This window comes from Marmota marmota, unplaced genomic scaffold, assembly GCF_001458135.2.
Source record: "Marmota marmota marmota unplaced genomic scaffold, marMar, whole genome shotgun sequence".
NCBI lineage: Eukaryota > Metazoa > Chordata > Mammalia > Rodentia > Sciuridae > Marmota > Marmota marmota.
This window is the reverse complement of record NW_026000051.1, coordinates 10,199,390-10,219,232: the sequence shown is the minus strand read 5'-3', so window position 1 is coordinate 10,219,232 and position 19,843 is coordinate 10,199,390.

Below are 19,843 nucleotides of genomic sequence, written 5' to 3'. Positions count from 1 at the left end.
CTCTGGCACAGGAGGACCTCTGGGTTCCACCTGGAAGGGAGATACCTGCTTGAGGACAGAGGTCCCAGGAGCCTCCTGGAGATAATCCTGTAGGAGGCTGACCACAAGTGGCCTTTTCTAAGACCAAAGAATTCAAAAAGTTCCTTCCATCTCTGACTTAAAGATTCATCGATTCTCAGTCCAGTCCCTGAAATGGAGTTGCTTAAGGATGTGGGGCCTATAGGAGCCATTCTCTGGTCCCACTTCTCTCCTGCCCGGCCCTCCCTCTCTGCCCTAAGCTAGTATAAGTGAAAGGCAGGCAGTCTGACCTCACTCTTCATGTGCCACATCCTGTTTTCAGATTAGTGAGCTCATTCGCTGGAAATTTACCAAAGGAAATAGTTTAATTTTGGAAAGTACCAAAAACTTATTTGTAGTCACTCGACATCATTTTGGGGGCTCTTGGAATAGAGGGGGGCATCTCTGGAGGACCTCTGAGTGGTCAGGGAACAGTACGGCTACAGAAATTGAAAGTGCAGCTCTGTGAGGCTGAACCTGATTCAGAAAGGAAATAAAACCTTTTGGGAACTACTCGTCTCTACGGAATAGATTTATTTTTTCTGTTCTAAAAATGGCCTTAGATCGGAGGTCAGAGCATGGGACCACAATGAGGAACCAGAAAGCAAACACAGGGAAATGAGATGTTGGCGCCTCAGTAGGCTTTCTTCTTATCCATGGCTGTTCCCCTTGTTCTCAGAGGCAGAGAATGACTTTCATTCTTCAGTTTTGCCCCAGTCTTCCAGCTGTCACACTCTTGACATTGAAGTGGCCTGACAGGTCTCACAGTCTCTAGAGCCTGTGGCTCCTGCCAAAGAGGCAAGGACTGATGGTCAGGAGGACTGGATAATTAAAGGGCCATTCTGTGTCAAAGATGGTAGAGTACAGTTGAATCCCCGGAGACTTGCCTCCAAGTATCTGACCACCTCTTGGCCTGGGGAGTAGGTAGGAGCCACCTGATTCTTTAAACCAGCCCAACACACCAGCCTGTTCTTCAGTCTCTTAATTCTGGACATTGGTTTATCAAGAGACTAGTCTATAAGTCATGGTGACCTATCTTTCCGTCTGACGATGAGGAGGAGTCTCTCCTGGGAGCAGGTTGGGAGACAAGGCACTGGAGAGTCCAAGGTGGGGAAGGCAAGGCTCCACGGAGGGGTGAGGGGATGCAGGGTGGGCTGCGGTTGCTGCAGACATTATTGTTTACTCCCCCTGCCCCCACATTTATTGAACACTTGTACCAGGGTAGGCCATCAGCACACTCCGGCTTTTAGCTGTGAATGAGATGACAAGGTCCTCATATCCTGATGGCCACCCCTAGAGCAGGATGATGTAGGAGAAGTGAATCAATCCAGCCAGCCAACTACAGCTATTTGGACCTACCCCTGTTTGCCAACAGCCCTTAAAATGGGGAGCCCCAGAGTGGGCTGCCACTCCTCCTATTTAATGCCACATGTTCCTCATTTTGTCCTTATGTTCTTTCTTATCATCACCAGCAGGCATGTCCTCTCTCTGTCATGCTCACAGCTTATATTTGGTAAAAACAATTATGATCAGGTTTCCTGATTAGCTCTTCTTAATCTCTTATGATAACTTCTGATTCAGGAACCAGGATTTTTTTTATTTAGTTGTAGATGGACAAAATACCTTTATCTCTCTATCTCTCTATCTCTCTATCTATCTATTTTAAGGTGGTGCTGAGGATTGAACCCAGTGCCTCACACATGCTAGGCAAGCGCTCTACCACTGAGCCACAACCCCAGCCCATAAACCAGGAAATTTAATTAAACACATGATTACAGGCTGTCTGCAACCTACTCCATTAAAAGACCAAATAGTGCTGGATTCTTCAACCCAAATTCAATAGAGCTGATATCCACAACAGAACAAAGAAACAAAACAAATAATTTTTTACCAAAACAATAGCCTATCAGATGTATTTTTTGCATTAGTGTGATGATTAAACTGTGTTGAGTTTCTGTTCCTCCCCACCTCGGTTTTTCTTATACTTATTATAACTGGAAGTTTGAAAAATGTACGTGTCTACAAGGTTTTTTCTTTCTGTCCTAGTAGAATAGACAAGCCCGTGAAATGAAAGGAACACATGAAATTAGGCATATGAATACATCAGTTACATAAGACAAAGCCATAGAAGTAAAGCTGTGTCTGACTTTATTGTTGTTCCCCCATTGAGCTGGAAGTACTGGGGGACTGTCAAGAAATAAATGTTCCCTGGCCGACTAACATGCTCCACACTGTTCATGAAAATGTTTGCTTCAGGTAACAACAGTTAAGGATGATTTCACCACAACCAGGAAACATTGATTCAGTTTATCTTTGACCTGGTCTTTTCTGGGATGCTGTGAAGTTAGAAAAATTTGAAAAGAAATCCAGGAATGTTTTGTTGAAGGGAGTTTCTGGGTCTCAATAGATTTCCAGATTTTAAGTCAAAAACAAAACAAATGAATCAACCAACCAAAAAACCCACCTCTGAAGTTCTTTGAATTACAGGCACTGAGAGGTCCCTGGGGTTTTTCCGATGGTCTGGGACTGGCAATGGGATTTCAGTTGATGGTGGGGCAGCCAGGGACACTCATGAGTGGATGAGGTGGTCCAGGGGAGAGCTTGGCTGATAGACCTTTGGCTAGGGACAAGCTCTGGGGTGACCATACAGGGAAGGCCTCGGTGCTGGCCCACCTCTGCTTCTTTTTGTCATCTCTGCTCACCCACGTGCCCTGTTCTGAGTCTTACCTTCACCATTGTCGATTCCTTTCTTTATGGACTCTGGAAGCAAATTCTCTCCCAAAGGTGGATGCTAGACTGCGGCCTTTTGCTGGGCTACAGAATTTCTGTTCATCCTTCACTCTCACCTCTGTCAGGCTTGGATTCCCTGGCAGTTGGCTCTCCTGCAGGATGAGAATGCTTGTGTTCTACAGCGGGCAACATCTGGTTGAAGCAGGACGCAGCCTGGTGGTTCTCATCTCACTCCGTCCTGAGCTCCTCCTCTGTGGTTGACTGCAGGACTGTGGGAAAGTTCCTCCCAACCTCGGCCTTATTTTTCTCATCTGCTAAGTGGGAGAACAGCCTCAGAAGAATCACCGAGCACCCTTTAATCATTTAGACTTTGATCATTCAAACTCTGGTGCTGGGGAAGGGGCATACCCTTCTCTTTCTCATCTGGACTTGGAGAGGCACCAGGAACCCTGGTAAATGATGCTGGGAGATTCTAGTAGAAGCTGGTTATTTTGGACTCCAGACTCTTCTCTCTCTCTTTCTTTTAGGGAAGGTATGTGAAAAACCTCTTCTGATAGATTTCTTTCAGAGCTCAAGCCAGATGAATTTTACCAGCACAAGCCAATCCTTGGGAGCAGCAATGTGGGGTAGGAGTAAGAGTCGAAAAAGGAGGGCTGCGGCCCTTGCTCTTCAAAGAATTCCCAAGATGGAGGCCAGGAGGGCTGTGAACATGGGGTTGGTGTTTGCTTATCCCTTCTGACCTCCTTGTCTTACAAAAGGGGAAATGGGCCCAGAGGGAAAAGTCAGCTCACCCAGTCAGAGGGCCCGAAGTGTCTTTCTCCATGTTCCTCTGTCCTTTTGTCCCAGAATGTTCTCAGTAATACCCTGCCCCTTTGTTGCTGCATTCATTTATCTTCTCCTATCTCTGCAACTCTGAGCTTCCTGAGGCCAACAGGCAGGGCATACACATCCCTGTAACCCCTGGGGGCCCAGCCTACATATTGCATACAGGGAGAGCCCCATTAATATTTATGAAGAGGGAATGATTTGCCATCCTAAGAAGACTTCGTGATACTAGGAGAAATATCAATCAACACTTTTCACACTTGTGGGCTCCCAAAAAGTGTTTAACAAATGTGTATTTAGCTTCTACTGTGAGCCATTTGCTCATTTAAAAAAGTATCCTTGCATAAATATGTAGCATCACTTTCTGGGGAGGTCTTACTCATTTCAGATCTATACTTGCAACATTTTTTAAATGCAAAATTGGACAAGAAAAGCTGTTGTGTCTAGTTGTCATCCTTAGTTACTATGTTCTGTAAGTATCGTCCAGCTGCACAGCCAGAGAGCCTTGGGTTGGGCCTGCAGCTCCCTTTGGCCCCTCTACTGAAACCAGAGCTGCTGGGGGAGGCCCAGGGCCTGGCACCAGCTCCTGCCCCATCCTGCTTATCCTTTCATACAGAACATGTCGGCACACAAGCTCTCCTGAGCCGCCTTGGAGTCCCTCCAAGGACAGCCCTGGAGACCGGCCAGGAGGGAGGGTGCCCCTGGGAAGGACACATCTAGCAGGAAGCAGAGACTGTGGCAGGCAGGCACAGACATGCACATTTGCAGGGTGGCTGGATCTTCCAAGGTTTGAAAAGAAACTGGAAATCTGGACTTTGATGTGAAATGTCTTGATTTTAAGAACATTCTGTGAGCCAAAAAACAAACCCAAACCACATGAGATTCCCCACCAACCATGTCTGTGGGCCACTATTTTCAACCTCTGGTAGAGCCTGGCACTCCATAAACACGTCCTGAGCAGACGTGTGAACGTGCTGACATGGACCTCACCCGACTGCACACATACTGTACGCGTTCATCCAGATGTGGACCAGGTGCACATGATAGGGACTGCCATTGAAAAGCGACACAAGCAGACTATTTCCTAGGATGTGGTTTTAATATTTGAATTTTCCAGCTGAGGAGAATGAATGTCAGAGCCATCTCCAAGGTCATGTAGCTAGAAGGTGGTTGGACCAGAATCCCAGGCTGCCTGACCACAAAGCCTGAACCACCACACAAACCGCGCCCCTGTCTCTGGTCTCTGGATTGAAACTGCCAGTTATTTTGCATCCCTCACTAAGCTAAGCATTTGGAGATTATGTCCCCATCACCTTTTACTGTGTCCAGCACAAAATAGAAGTTGCTCGATAAATTGTTGTGTGGGACCGTATCCACAGGTGCACACAAACACATGTATAGGCAAGGCACATGTGCACACCCATAATGCCGCCATCCCCAAGAACATGGCACACCCATGCTCCCACACCCACTACCACCACTGTCCCACCTCCCAGGGTGCTGGAAACTAAGCTGTGCCTCCCTGAGCTCCCTCTGCCAGCCTCCTGCCAGCCTTGCCCAGAGCCTTCACATTTAGTTTCCTGGAAATCTCCAGGCAGATGTGGTGTTCTGTTCCCCTAACTCAGGAGACAACTCAGCAGTTTTGTTTTTCAAAGTCTGGGACTCATAAACCTGGAATCTTTTCTTCATTTTTTCCACTAGAATTTTTCTTGGCCTGTTGCCTTTCCCCAGGGCCGTGGCCAGGAGGTTACTCTCGGAGCGCCCTCTGCTGGGGACCCTTCTCCCAATCTAGTGGGTAGTTGCAGAGACCTACCTCAGACTGCTTTGCTGAAGGGGAAACCAAGTCAGAGGGGTGGTTGGGCGGGGAGAGACTGGGGGATGTGGCTCATTCTAAGTACATGCCAGCATGTGTTACTAATAAGTGTTCTTTTTTTGCATTATTGAAAATAATAAAAGAAACAGTTCCCGGAGCTCAAAGAAAGGACCTCTACTCTCCCTAGGGTCCTTGTGTGGAGCAGGTGACAGAGATTTTGGGACATCACCTGATTCGACTTTATCCTTGAATGCCCATCACATTTAATAGATGAGGCAGCTGAGACACAGATCTTGGGGGACGGGAGAGGTGGCATATTTACTGAGCATCTGCCAGTTGCTAGTTATGCTTGCAAATCTCTATCATTTAATCTCTGCAAGCAACCTTGTGAGGTGGGTGCTTTTGCTTTCATTTTACGGATTAAGACAAAGAGGCTCAGCGAGGTCTCCAGACCAGAAAGGGAAGGGGAAGAGCTGGGGTTTGAATCACCCCGGCTGTGCTTCTGGCTGTGCTTCCTGGCTTTTTCCCATTTGGCTCCGGGTCTGAATTCAGTGAGGCCCAGGGCAGAGTCTGAGGCAGGACTCATTGGAGGCGAGGGCTCCTTGGTCAGAAAGGGAAGGCCCTCTCCTTGGAGTCTTTAGACAGCCGCGTTCGGGGGCTGCCATGTCGACAGGCAGACCCACACGGCTTTTGGAGCCTGGGGCCAGAGAGTGAGTTCCTGGCACTGGCAGTAGTGCCAAGGTCCCTTAACCAACAGTGACAGCAGGATTGCATGGCTTCATAAAGGGAACCCATGAGAGGCTCCACAGGGCAGGAGTTTTCTTGGAAAAGAAAGTGGGTCCTGGAAGGTTTTTTGTTTTTCTTCTTAATGGGGCCCTGGTTAATGACTCAAGGAAATGAAGAACATGTTTCACCAACAGTTAGTCATCGCCCTCCCTCGTCCATCGTCCACTCTGCTGCCCTGTTCGGAAACTCTCAAAACTTCTCACTTCCTGCAGGGAAAATTCTAAACATCTTGTCTTGCTTGTTTTGGTCCCACTTTTGGTCTCTGCTACTTGTCTCGTTTAAACAAACCTTCTAAAGGTCTGTCCACATCTCCCTTGGTCCCCATTACTGGGCTCTGCTATATTATTTTTTACTGAACTGACTTTACTTCAATGGATCCAAATCTGGGTCTTTCTTTAAGACCCAGCTCAGAGGTCATCTTTTTTTTCTTAATTTTTAAAATTGATTTTTAAAAATAAATGACAGCAGAATGCATTACATTTCTTATTACACATATAGAGCACAATTTTTCATATCTCTGGTTGTATATAAAGTATATTGACACCAATTCATGTCTTCATACATGTACTTTGGATAATGATGTCCATCACATTCCACCATCATTGCTAACCCTCTGCCCCCTCCCTTCTCCTCCCGCCCTTCTGTCCTATCTAGAGTTTGTCTTTTCCTCCCATGCTCCCTCTCCCTATCCCACTATGAGTCAGCCTCCTTATATCAGAGAAAACATTTGGAATTTGTTTTTTTTGGAATTGGCTAATTTCACTTAGCATTATCTTCTCCAACTCTACCCATTTACCTGCAAATGCCAATGATTTATTCTCTTTTATTGCTGAGTAATGTTCCATTGTGTGTATATACCACATCTTCTTTATCCATTCATCTACTGAAGGGCATTTAGGTTGGTTCCACAGTTTAGCTACTGTGAATTGGGCTGCTATAAACATTGATGTGGCTGTGTCCCTGTAGTATGCTGTTTTTAAGTCCTTTGGGTATAGACTGAGGAATGGGATAGCTGGGTCCAATGGTGGTTCCATTCCCAGTTTTCCAAGGAATCTATCTCCATACTGCTTTCCAGATTGGCTGCACCATTTTGCAGTTCCACCAGCAGTGTATGAGTGTGCCTTTTTCCCTGCATCCTCGCCAACACTTATTGTTGTTTGTATTCTTAATAGCTGCCATTCTGACTGGAGTGAGATGAAATCTTAGAGTAGTTTTTTTTTTTTCTTAGAGAAGACAGAGAGAGAATTTTTAATATTTATTTTTCAGTTTTCAGTGGACACAACATCTTTACATCTTTATTTTATTTTTATGTGGTGCTGAGGATCGAACCCAGCGCCCTGAGCATGCCAGGTAAGCGTGTTACCACTTGAGCCACATCCCCAGCCCAGAGTAGTTTTGATTTGCATTTCTCAGAGGTCATCTTCTCCCGCTACCATCTTCTGATTCTCATGTTGTCAAGTTGAGGGACTTAATATCCATGTGCCTTTGTTGCAAAGTCTTGGATGACAACCACATTCTGATTCTATGAGATGCTGCTGACTGTAATTTATAACTACCTTGTGCCAGGCCTTGGGGTTAGGATGACCCCTGTCCTGCAGGGCTCAAGGTGGGATGGAGGAATGTGGATAAGCCATCAGAAGGCTGTGGGTAGCCAGAGCTCCGGCACAGGTGTGTTCACAGAGAGCGCTTATTGGAGCCTTCACATATATGATGGAAGTATTCTTCTACCTCTTGCAAGAACCACTATAAAGCCAGTGGTTGCCCCTAGTAATAACTGTAACAGATAAGAAGCTGGTGTCAAACTGTCTGGCTTCTAGTTCCGACTCTTCTTTACTCTTGACGGAGTCTGCCCTTTGATGTTACCGTGATGTCAGGCCCATGGCAAGCAGGCCGGGCACTTAGTTTGCAAACGTCAGCAATTCCAGGAAGTTTTCCTTGCTGAATTTGATTCCAGCTCTCATCACTTCTTTGTTCTGTTATTCTCAGCACTTTTTCAACTCAGCCTTGCGTCCATTTACCCTTCCACTGCAAATATAGTGAACAAACACAGCCTACGGGATAGTGACCTGCATCTTAGCTCAGCCCATTCGGGAGAGTTGGAACTGTGATTGGAACCCAGGTGGTTTCGTGCCTGCTCCTCATCCTTTACCTAGTTATTATATAGTGGCACCACTGGCTTTATAATGATTCTTTTTTGAGGTGGCATAATATTTCATGGAATGTCCGTCCATCATTTATGTATTATATTCCCCTCTTAGGCCACCACTTTATACATAATATTTAAAAAATCATTTAAAGTACCTCAAGAATGTGTGAAGCATTCGTTTATATACCCTTATTCTAGACTCAGATCAAATTGCTACTTGATATCTCCACAAGGATGTCTAAAAGTCTTCTCAAATATAGAAATATCCTTTTCCTATCTTGTGTTGGTTTGCAAGGGCGGTGGTAATGAAATATCACTAACAACAGAGATTCAGTCTAGAGAATAGATTTATCCTGTCAGAATTCTGGCGTTAGACGCCTGAAATCAAAACGTCAGCAGGACTGCATCCAGGAGCTCTGAGGAGAGCCCGCTCCCCGTCGCTCTCCTCGCTTCAGTGACAGCAATTCTTGGTGTTTCTTGGCTTGCAGATGCGTCACTCTGACTTCTGCCAGTCTTCATGTCTTCTGTTATCTGTGTCTTCTCATGATGTTCACTCTGTGTCCAAATTTCCCTCTTCTTATAAGAACAACAGTCACATTGGACGAAGGGCCTAGCCTATTCCAGGATGACTCCTGTCTTTAATTGTAACTTGATTTCAATGACTTTATTTTCAAATAAGGTCACATCCTGGGCATTGGGGGTTAGAATGTCAGTACATCTTTTGGAGGGACATGGTTCAAGCCCATAACAACTCCCTTCCTTATTTTCCTGAAATGTCACCTTCTTCTGTCTCCCCAGCTGTGTCAATGGCACCTGTAGTGGCTCAAGCTAAGGGTGCAATCCTTGGTCCTTCCGCTTTCCTCACCCCATACCAATTCCTTCAGCCCAACCTCCCAAATTATCCTGAATCCGTCCATTTCTCTTTACTCCGATTTCTATGGTTCTGCTTCAAGCTACTCTCACCTCTTACCAGGGCAGCTACATTAGCTCCCTGGCCCTATTCTCATCTCCAGTTTGGTTGATGACCCTTGCTTACTACTCACAACTGAATAATATCCAAATACTTCATAGCTGCTTACAAAATCCTATTGATCTGGCCCCTCCCACCTCTCCAGCCTCATTTGCTGTAACTTGGTTTCTTTGCTCCAGTCACATGGGCCTTCCCACTGTTCCCTGGACCACTGGGTGTTTACCTTCACTAGCTTCCCTTCTAGAAATCTCTTTCCTGAACCTTCATATGGCTGTGAACATTCCTTTTGTTATGAGAATCTCAGCTTAAATGTCACCTTACATAGTGACATTTAATACACCTTCTCTGACCATCCAATCTCAGCAGTCACCTATGGTTCTCCATCATAAACCTTGATCTTAATTCTCTGCAAGGAATTTAGCAAGTTATATTATTTTTCTAATTTATGTGGGTATTGTTTTTTCCCCCATTGGAAATCTCCAGGAGAGCAGAGGGCTTGTTTATCTTGATTACACCACCTAGAACTACATCTGGCTTGTAGGAGGTACTCAATAAATATTTGTTGAATGGATAATTAATCTTCCACAGAAGACCTTTGTGTATAAACCCTTTTTTTTTTCTGTTTGGAAATTTAATCTACATAAATAATTCATCAGAAGGAGGGTTATTGGATCAAGAGATATAAACATATTTTGACTCTTGAAACGTATTGTTAAATTGCTTTGCAAAGAGGTAAGATCAGTTTTCATTTGTTAGGCAGCTTTTTAAGTCCTAAGTGCCAAGCTAGTGATTTCTGGTATGTGGGGGGAGGAGAAGGGAGGCATGCACTGGAGGAGGGGGTGGCCCGTCAGAGCTGCTGCCCTGGAGGGTCAGGGAGGGAGCTGCAGTGGCAATGAGCCAACTGAGCAGGTCTGGCAGGAGGGCAGCAGCCTGGTCTAAAGGCCCACATAGAGGATAGAGGGTGCTGCTCTGTGAACTTGGGCCAGAAGAAAGCCGACAGCGCAACTGCTCTTAGCTCAGTGAGGCCTGTCCTGCATGCCTGGTTGGGGACAGAAGTGAGGACACAGAGTAGGGCCTGGATCTTTTGCTTGAAGGCTCTTTGTAGGAGGCTATTTTTAGATTGGACATGGGGTCTGGGACATAAAGTGACACCAGCGCCCCTGTATAGAAGCCTCTAGGAACAGAGACCTGCTTTACCCAGTTTTACACGGCCAGGCCTGTTCCACAGGGCTCTGCCCTGAATCCCTGCTTGGCCACTGGAGCAATGGCAGGAAGACAAATGTCCTATGCTCATAAACGGAAGCTAAAATAGTTGACTTCATAGTAGAAAGCAGAATGGTGGTTCCTAGAGGCCCAGAAGGTTGGGGACAGAGGGAGGTTGGATCACAGATACCATAATGCAAGCAAGGGCACCTCCTCACACGTAGCTGGTTGTGCACATGCTCTGTAAATGGAGGTGCTGGGCATTAATCGGCTTGCTCACTGAATAGCATAAATACTGGAGAAAGTTCTACTGGGTCTCTTTTGTTTGGTGAGGGAGCCTTGGAACAGCTGGGGGTGGGCACAGGTGACTGGGTACTGGGAAGGTTCTTGTTTATGGTGTGGAATGCTTGGATGGAAACCATGGCATCTTTCCTGCCTTAGTCCACCTTATGCCGGTCACTCCCTCTGTAACTCCCAGCCCTACTGCACAAACAGGTCTCTACTTTGACGCCGCCTCCTTCCAACCCAGTCCTCTTTTCTTCGGTCCCTGGCCCCAGTATTCCCTGGATCTTTCAACTCTTGCAGGGCATGTCCCTCCACCCTCCTGGTCATCCTCCTTAGGATCTGCTCTGATTTAGGTTCCTAAGTAACTTGTGAGGCTTGGTTTCCCCTCCTTCCATCACCAGGGCCACAAGCCAGGATGCTGCCCACAAGCCAGAGCCGAACTCTCCCTCAGGGCTGGCTCTGTCTCTCTGATTCTCCTTTCCTGGTGTCTGAGTGTCTCTATTCTATCTTTGCAATTGCACAATGCTTTGGCTTCTGTCTCTGTCTTTCTCTCTCATGTCCCTCCCTATTAACGGGCCTCTGCGTAGGAGCAGTTTCCTTGTACTATTATTGTGGTCAATAAATATTTAATTGCATAAACAATGTTTTTAATGTCAGTAGTCCCTTCCAGAGCCCAGCGTTTTTGTCTGGCCCTTGCTGCGTCTCGCACATATTTGCTGAATGTACAATCAGCCCAAACCAGAGACTGACACTTCCTAACACATCATCCACTTCCGAACTCCTCCATGATGCCTCTCTACTCTAAACAAAGACCACACTCTGAGTCATGACCTTGAGGCTCTGCATGACCCCCTTACTCTTCTTACCTCTCAGCTCCTCTACCCCACCAAGGGACCCACCATACTGTATTTTTTTCTTTCCTTCACATCTTTGTTGCATGGTCCCACTTTGCTCTTGCAGCTCTCTGTGCTCAGGTTGATCTGTTCCTTTCCCTTTGCTCCACTTCTGTCCTCTTCATCTGTCAACTCCTCCTACTTCAGATATTAGCTCAAATACCACTTGCCCCAGGCAACTAATCAGCTTGCTCACTGGATGGCTAATTGCTAGAGAAAGTTCTATACTGGGTTCTAAATTCTGGCTGGCCACTTAATAATTGAGTGACTGTGGGCAAGTTACTTAATCTCTTTGTTTCTCTGTTTACTGCTCTATAAAGTAATTATAGTTCCCACCTCTTGGATGGTTTTGTAGATTCATTAATTTGGTGAATGCAAAGAACAGTGCCTCACATATAGAGGGCATTTGGTGAGTGAATGGTTAGTTCACACCCAGACCTGGCCTGCACATGTTCTGCACAGGGAACTGAATTTTCCTTTAGTGCGCTCCTTTTTCCTTAAGACCTCTTTGTGATTGTTGTCTGTTTTCCTTTTCCCTAGTGTCCCTAAGCTTTTTCTTCTGCAACCAATTCTTGAAAATCCTGTGCAGAATTACTCTTAACTAGGTATTGATTGTTAAAGGGTTATTTTTCTTCATACAGAAAACTCTGTCTTTATAGAACAATCTAGAACCTTGTTGTTCAAGGTTCAAACACCAGTTCTCTCTGGGCATCAGGTAGATGTGGAGGCTCCAGCCTACTCCAGGCCCAGAGAACCAGAACCTGCATTTTCACAAGATTTTCAACAACACTTCTTAGACTCTGATGTACCTGTAATTTTCTTGGAAAGCTTGTTAAAATATAGATTTCTAGAGCTCCCTGGGGTGGGGCCTGAGGATCTGCTTGTCTAACAAGTCTCCAGGAGAATGGCAGCCTCCAAGCATCAAAGGAAGATGTGCTAATGGGGAAATTGGAGGCACTGGGGGATATCTTTTTTCCAAGATAGTACCCTTTTCCCATCTTTTAAAATCACCAGGCAGTCTCTGCCTGTGGTTTTGTGGCACAAAAATGCTTGTGATTATTGCTGCTATGTCCATTTCTATTTAAAATTCCACAGTTTAAAAGTTCTTCACATCTTTCATTTTATTTCCTCCGAGCAACAATTCTACCAATTGCATGAGAAGAAAATTCTTAGCCTTCTTTTTAAAAGAGCCTGATCATGTACAACCAGACAAATGAGAAGTTATACTCCATTTATGTATGATGTGTAAACATGCATTCTACTGTCATGTATAAGTAATAGAACAAATAACAAATATATTAAAAAACAGCAAGAGACTGAGATTAAGAGAACTCAGAGAGGCAAAGGCTCACAGCCACCAGCTGCCACTGCCATCACAGGTGGCGTCTTCTGGGTTGGCACCTAGTGTTTCTCTAATACTTACAACCTTTACGGCTGATAACATCACTTCCACTTTACAGGTGATACAAGGAGGCTGGATGAGGTTCAGGAACCTTCTCAGGGTCACAAGCCAGGGCAGCTCCACTCTGGTAAGTGGGTATTACAGAGCAGTAGTTCTGCTTCTAGAAGGGAATGTGGCCCTTCTGTTTCCTGGTCAGGATCTTAATTCTTCATTATCTCATTACTCATAGTAACAGCTCCTCTGTCTCTATCACACAGTCTCTCTCTCTCTCTCTCTCTCTCTCTCTCTCTCTCTCACACACACACACACACACACACACACACAGATGTATAGGCCACCGATGGGCCATTTAAATTTCTACCTCCATTTGCCCTTCTGCCTTTAGAGGTGAAAGGAGCTGGGGAGGAGGTATGAAAGATGACCTCCCTGCCCAAGGCCCCGACAGATCCAGGAATCCATCTGGCTTTCTCCTCCGTCTCGGCCATATCATCTTTCTCTTCCTCTTCCTCTGCTCTCAGAGAATTACAGTCCAGTCCTGGCTCTAATTTCCTACAGATTCTTTATTTAGAAAAAAAAAAATTAAGCCAAACAATCTATTCCTTAACTTCAATTTCCCTTGTCTCATTGGGTTTCAATCCCCCTTCCACCTGCACACACAACACGTACACACAGCCAAAACTCCAACCAATAAACTCTGATTTTTTTTCTCATCAGACAGTTCGGATTTCTCTCCTGTTGCCCGTTAGAAGTGCTGCCCTGGCCCCCTTGCCCTCCCCTGGGCTCTGGTATGCTTGCCTCCCCTGAGGCCCGGCTGGCAGGAGGACACACCAGGCTGCCAACAGAGGGCAGAGGAGCTTGGTGCTGCAGTTCTAGGCCCAACTGGGCTGTGGAGCCCTCAGAGAGTCCGTGCTCCTTCATGTGGAACACGGGCGGGTTGGTTAGATGACCTCCAGGGGTGCCTCAGACATCAATATTTTATGATTCTAAGTGGAATGTTCACAAGGAAAAACTTTCATGGCCTTTATTACCGATGGCGTGCCAGGGACATGTTATCGGGAAGCCAGAAGTTACTTTTATTGTGCCAGGTACTGTGCTAATAATTTTACATGCATTATCTGAATTATCTCATTTCAGTCTCACAGAAACCCTCCAACCTGGGAATTATTAGTATTTCCGTTTCTCATATGAGAAAACTGAGGCTTAAAGAAATGTTTTGTTTTCCTGAATATCAATGGTCTCTCACAGACGAACAGAGGTTGGACTGTTATCAGGGCCAGCCCCTCACCCTGAATTGTGCCTGCCATATTTCTGGAAGGTGGTGCCTGGACTCTGCTTGGATTTCCCCAGGGCTGGGGAACTTGGTTTTTTGGAATCACTTTTTTGGTTCCATTTTTGGAACCACTTTTTGAATGGTTCTGAGTATAAGAAAACTCTTCTTCACAGGGAGCCCAAACTTCTTTCCTTGTAACTTGTGCTACTCTGTATGGTGGAAACAACACGGGGCTGAGAGTCACAGGCCTTGGGCTAGTATCCCAGCCCTTCACTTAGCACCATAACCATGGGCAGGTGGCTCCTCTGGGCCTCAGTTATCCCAGGTGAACATGAAGGGATTGGAGGAGTTGAACTTGGGGTCCCTTCTGGTTTGGACACTTTAGGATTACATAGTTCACGATGGAGGATGTAACATACACATATCTGATCCCAATCATGGAAACAGTGAAGGAGTGAACATTGTGTTCCAAGAACAGGTCCCTTTCTGCCAAAATGTCTGTGAAGGTGGCAACCCTGCCAGCTGAGATGAATCCAGAGGTTCTTATAAATGGAGTTCTTGTCTGGTCTTAAAACCAAATCCCTCTTCTCTCCCTCCTTCTTTTCCCTCCTTCCTACTTTTTTTTTTATCCCTCCTTCCCCCACCCCCCACCCTCCCTCTCTTTCTGATTTAGAGAATGTCTCTAAATGTGGACTACTGTAATCTTCCAAAGTTAGAGATCATGTCCCTGGCAACACACTTCTCTCATACGTTAAACATACAGAATCAATCCTTTTCAGGAGTAGAGAAAAACCTGCAGAAACATAATCTAGAGTTGTTTCATGTCTCTTGAGAACCTTTAAATTTGGCTGCTAAACTCGTGGCTGTTGGGATAGAGGTTTTCAGTCATGAAGTCCCTGCACAACTTTTGGGGGGCCTCTGGAATAGTATGTCTATGTGTGCTTTGTTTGTGAATGTGCATTTTCTGGGGAAAAGTATCTGTGAAAGAGAAGAACAGCCTGTGACACTGGGGGTAGGCCTTGGTGTCTCTAGGAGTTGGCCTGGTGTTCAGAGCTGGGCTGTGGTGTTCTCTGTATCTGATGTCACAGAACACCAGCCGTCAGACAAAATGAATCAAGACAATAAAAAGAATACTCCATAATCATGTTTGAGCAGAGAATAAAAATAAGAACATCGTCCAAGCCACAAAAATGACCACACATTCCCCTTTCCTGGCCAATGGGAATGCTGCTTCCCTCCCTACCTGCTAGAAAAGAATCTAGATGACCCATTATGATATCGCCCCCGTTTCTCGAACAAGAGTCCAGAACAAGAGCTCCATTTCCTTGAAGCTTCCCTGAAATGATCCATCAACAGCCCAAATCCTATAAGGAGTCTGTTCTAACAGCCTCTTATTGAGAAGCCTCCTGAGTCTCATGGCATATGCTCTCCCTTGTTCCACTCAATAAACTTGACCTTGTCTAGTGGCAGGTGTTCCCAGTTGCCTTGACCACAGGGAATAGGCATGTCTATAGCTTTTCAGTATCTGAATGGGATTAGAGAAAAATCCTACAATCCATGCTGACCAGTCTCATTTGAAATTCATGGCTAGAAACCCCAAGTGGACTCTGGAGTCAGAGAGGCAGTTATATGGCAAGTTCTTAGTCCATTCAGTCTTCCTGTCTTCTAGACAATTGTTCCTCCCCTTCCCTATCTCAGGTGGCGATCTTCCTGCCTAGTTCTCCGAGACAGGGACTTGCACAGGTTCTCTGGCACATCCACCCACCTTCTAGTGTCTGCCCATGTACTCTCACTCTCTGCCTACTCTCGTGGATCAGGGATGGGTACACTGCTGCCCAGGGCTAAATCCAGCCTGCCCACCCCCTGGCCATGCTTATCCCCTTATGCATTATCTATGGCAGCATTTGTGCTGCAATGAGAGAGTTGAGTGGTTGCAGCAGAGACCTCTTGACCTGCAAAACCTAAAATGTTCACAGATATTTTAATGCGTGGCCCATTACAGAAGAAGCTTGCTGACCCCTGGCATAGATGAGCAGGTGATGCACTTGGTTAACCCTCCACTTGTACTCTAGATCCCCTGCCCCAGCCTCTTCCAAGACATTCCTCTATCAATCATCTTTGTCTCTCCTGCAAGGTCAACAGTTTCTTGTCTATTGGATCACTCCCTTCATGCACAAATGTGTTATTTCTCCTATCTTAACTTTTTCTTCATTCTACTCTCCCAACACATTTCTTTTGCTCCCCTTTGTGGCACAACTTCTTTAAAGAATTTATTCTCCCTGTCCCCAAATCTTCTCCTCCCATCCACTCCCCTGCCCCCACCCTGCCCCATATTGGGGACTGAACCCAGGCGTGCTTCACCACTGAGCTACATCCTCACCCATCTTTACTTTTTATTTTGAGAGAGGGTCTTGGTAAATTGCCCAGGCTAACCTCGAATTTACGATCCTCCTGCCGCAGCCTCCAGAGTCTCTGGGATCACAGGTGAGAGCCACTGGGCCACTGGGCCTGGCCCATTTGCTCTTCATCCATTGTAATTAGGCTGCTGTCTCCACTACTTCACTGGAGTGGCATTTCTCAAAGTCACCGATGCTAAACCCAGTGCCAAGCCCTCACCCCCTTCTCCTTTCAGCAGCGTTGGTTCAGTCCAGCACTCTTCCTTCTTCCTCCCCAAACTCTTTTCTTTCTTTCACTTGGCTTGTAGGGCACCCTGCTCTCCTGGATTTTTTTTTTCCCCTTAACTCTGTGGATCCTCTATCTCTTTTTCTCCATCAAATTAATATTGGGATGCTTCAAAGGTCTAGGCTTGGTCTTCTTCCCCCCTCTTCTTCCCCCTTCTTCTATCTATATCCACATTCTCCGTGATCTTATCCAGTCTAATGGCTTTAGATAAGAACTCAGATTGATATCAGCTCAGGCCTTTCTCTTGAACTCCAGAACTGAATGACCGGTAGTCTCATTGCCTCCTTCACTTGAATGATCCATAGTCTATTCTACAACTTGACACACCCAAAACAGACCCCTCCTCCTGCCTCCTGCAGCCGGCTCCATTGGCAGCCTTCCCCACCATTGTCAATGGCAACTCCATTCTTCCTTTACTCAGGTCAAAATCTTGGTGTCATTCAGACTTCTCTCTTTCAAACTTACTTCCAGTCTATCAGAGAATCCCATTGAATCTACGTTGATAATATATCCAGAATTCATCTGTGTTCCAATACGCCCACAGTACCTCTCTGGGCTGAAGCGTCAACCCTCGGGTCTGGCCTCTAACTCGTCTCTACCTCCATCCTTGCGTTATTTCAATGTGGCAGTCAGAGCAGTCCTTTAACATGGTTAGATAGATTGTGACACTCCTCCATTCAAAACCTTGCAGGGGCTAAAGCCCCTTCCACTGGCCTGCATAATCTGGACTGTTACCCCAGCCTCCCTGCTTGCGCTGTGGTACCCGTGCTCCTGCTGTAGGCTCCTGCTGTAGCTACCCACAACACTCTTGCCCTAGTACCCATTGGCTCACTTTTACATCCTTTACATCTTGGTTCACATTTCCCCACTGAAGCCCACCCTGGCCTGACCCACCCCATGTAAAAGGCAGCCCCTCTCCCCTCTCTCAGTCCCCTTGGTCTGCTCTATTTTCTTACATTTCTTATCTTCTAACATTCAAGATCAGTTTCCCAATTGTTGTCCTTATTATTTCTTGCATGCCCCCCTCCTCTGGAGCCCCACAAGGTTAGGGATCTTGGCACCAACCACCTGAAAATGGACTTAGCCTACAGTTACCTTTCTGTAAATATTTGTCGCATGCTGCTGAATAGATCAAAGACTGACCATTGCTTTGGTCCAGAGTTTCTCACTGAGCCCTCGAACTTGGGTCATAGTCAATTCTATGCATTTCCTTAGTAGAGAGTTCCCTAGGCTTTCAACCACTTGCATGCCAAACTCTGGATTACTGCCCCAAACATAATCTGTATTTTTATTTACTTTATCCTTTTCCTTAATATAGACTTATTTTATGACAACTAAATTAATTTTATCAGAACATCTCATATCATGGCTCTGATGTACTAGTTCTGTTTCTCCTAATACATTAAAATAAACATATAGCTATTAAATGAAAAAATGCTCATTTGTATTAACCGAGGTCATCTTGCTTAGCTCTTGTGGTGACCTGCCCATTCTTTTCCCTTCCATCAGAAAGGCCTCCAGCTTCTCCCATCTCCTCAAATCCCACTGTCCTTCTCTAGGAGGCCTCGGGAAGCTCCTCCAGCCTCCTTCTCTGAGCTCCCTTCACACTTACAGACAGAATGCTTAACCCAACATGTGGATGCCGACATCCTAGTATGGTTGGGCTCATGTGTTGAAGGCATGTTTCCCAATGCAGCAAAGTTCAGAGGTGGGCTTTTGGGTAGTGAGGGACCAGGAGGGCTCTGACCTCATCAGTGGATTAGTTCATTGATAGCTGAGTGGACTACAGGAGGTGGTGGAAACTCTAGGTGGTAGAGCATGATTGGAAGAAGTAGGGCATAGGGGCATGCCCTGGAGAGGTATTTCTTTTTTTTTGGTACCAGGGATTGAACCCAGGGATGCTTAACCATTGAGCCACATCCCCTGCTCTTTTTAAATTTTTTATTTTGAGACAGGGTCTTGCTTAGTTGCTTAGGGCCTCATTAAGTTGCTAAGGCTGGCTTTGAACTTGTGATCCTCCTGCCTAATCCTCCTGAGCTGCTGGGATTATAGGCGTGCGCCCCATGCACGGCTCGAAAGGTATCAATTGACCCTGGCTTCTTTTTCTTTCTCATGAGCAGAGCAGCTTCCCTCTGCTGTGCCCTTCCACCCTGGTGTTCTTCCTTGTCTCTGGCCCAAAGCAATGGACCAGTTTGTAAAAAGCTGACTAATATTCCATTTGGTTTTGTTTTCTGTTTTGCATCATAGGATAATGAAAGATCTTCCTAGAGCTATACATAAAAGAGATGTTAGAGTGCTCGACTTCCTTATTTTACAGGCTGTCAAGAACATTAAGGGGCTTTCCCCAAATCACTGCTAAGTAGGGGAAAAGCCAAGTCTTGGGTCTTCTGATTCTTCACTCTCAGAGGGGGAAATCCACCAGCACTTGCTGGGTCCCTGTAATGTGCAGGAGGGAACCGTGAATAGAATGGATTCAGGCCTTACCCAGAGCTTACAGTGTGCTCAGGAAGACATCACTACACAAACAACCCTACATGATTAAGTAAATCACACCCTCTTTGGGACTGACAACTCAGCTGCATTGTGGGTTAATTAGGCCACTCTGGTCTCACCTATTTGCCACTGTGCTCAGGGAGAAGGCAGCCCAGGAGCTCAGGGACTCTCAGCCTTAGGAGTAGCTCCAGTTTCCACCTCGCTGCATTCAGCTAGATGGTGACAGGAGAGACTGCCAGGTCTGCCCTGGAGACAACCCCTTGGTTTTCGGAGTTTGGGCATCTTGGA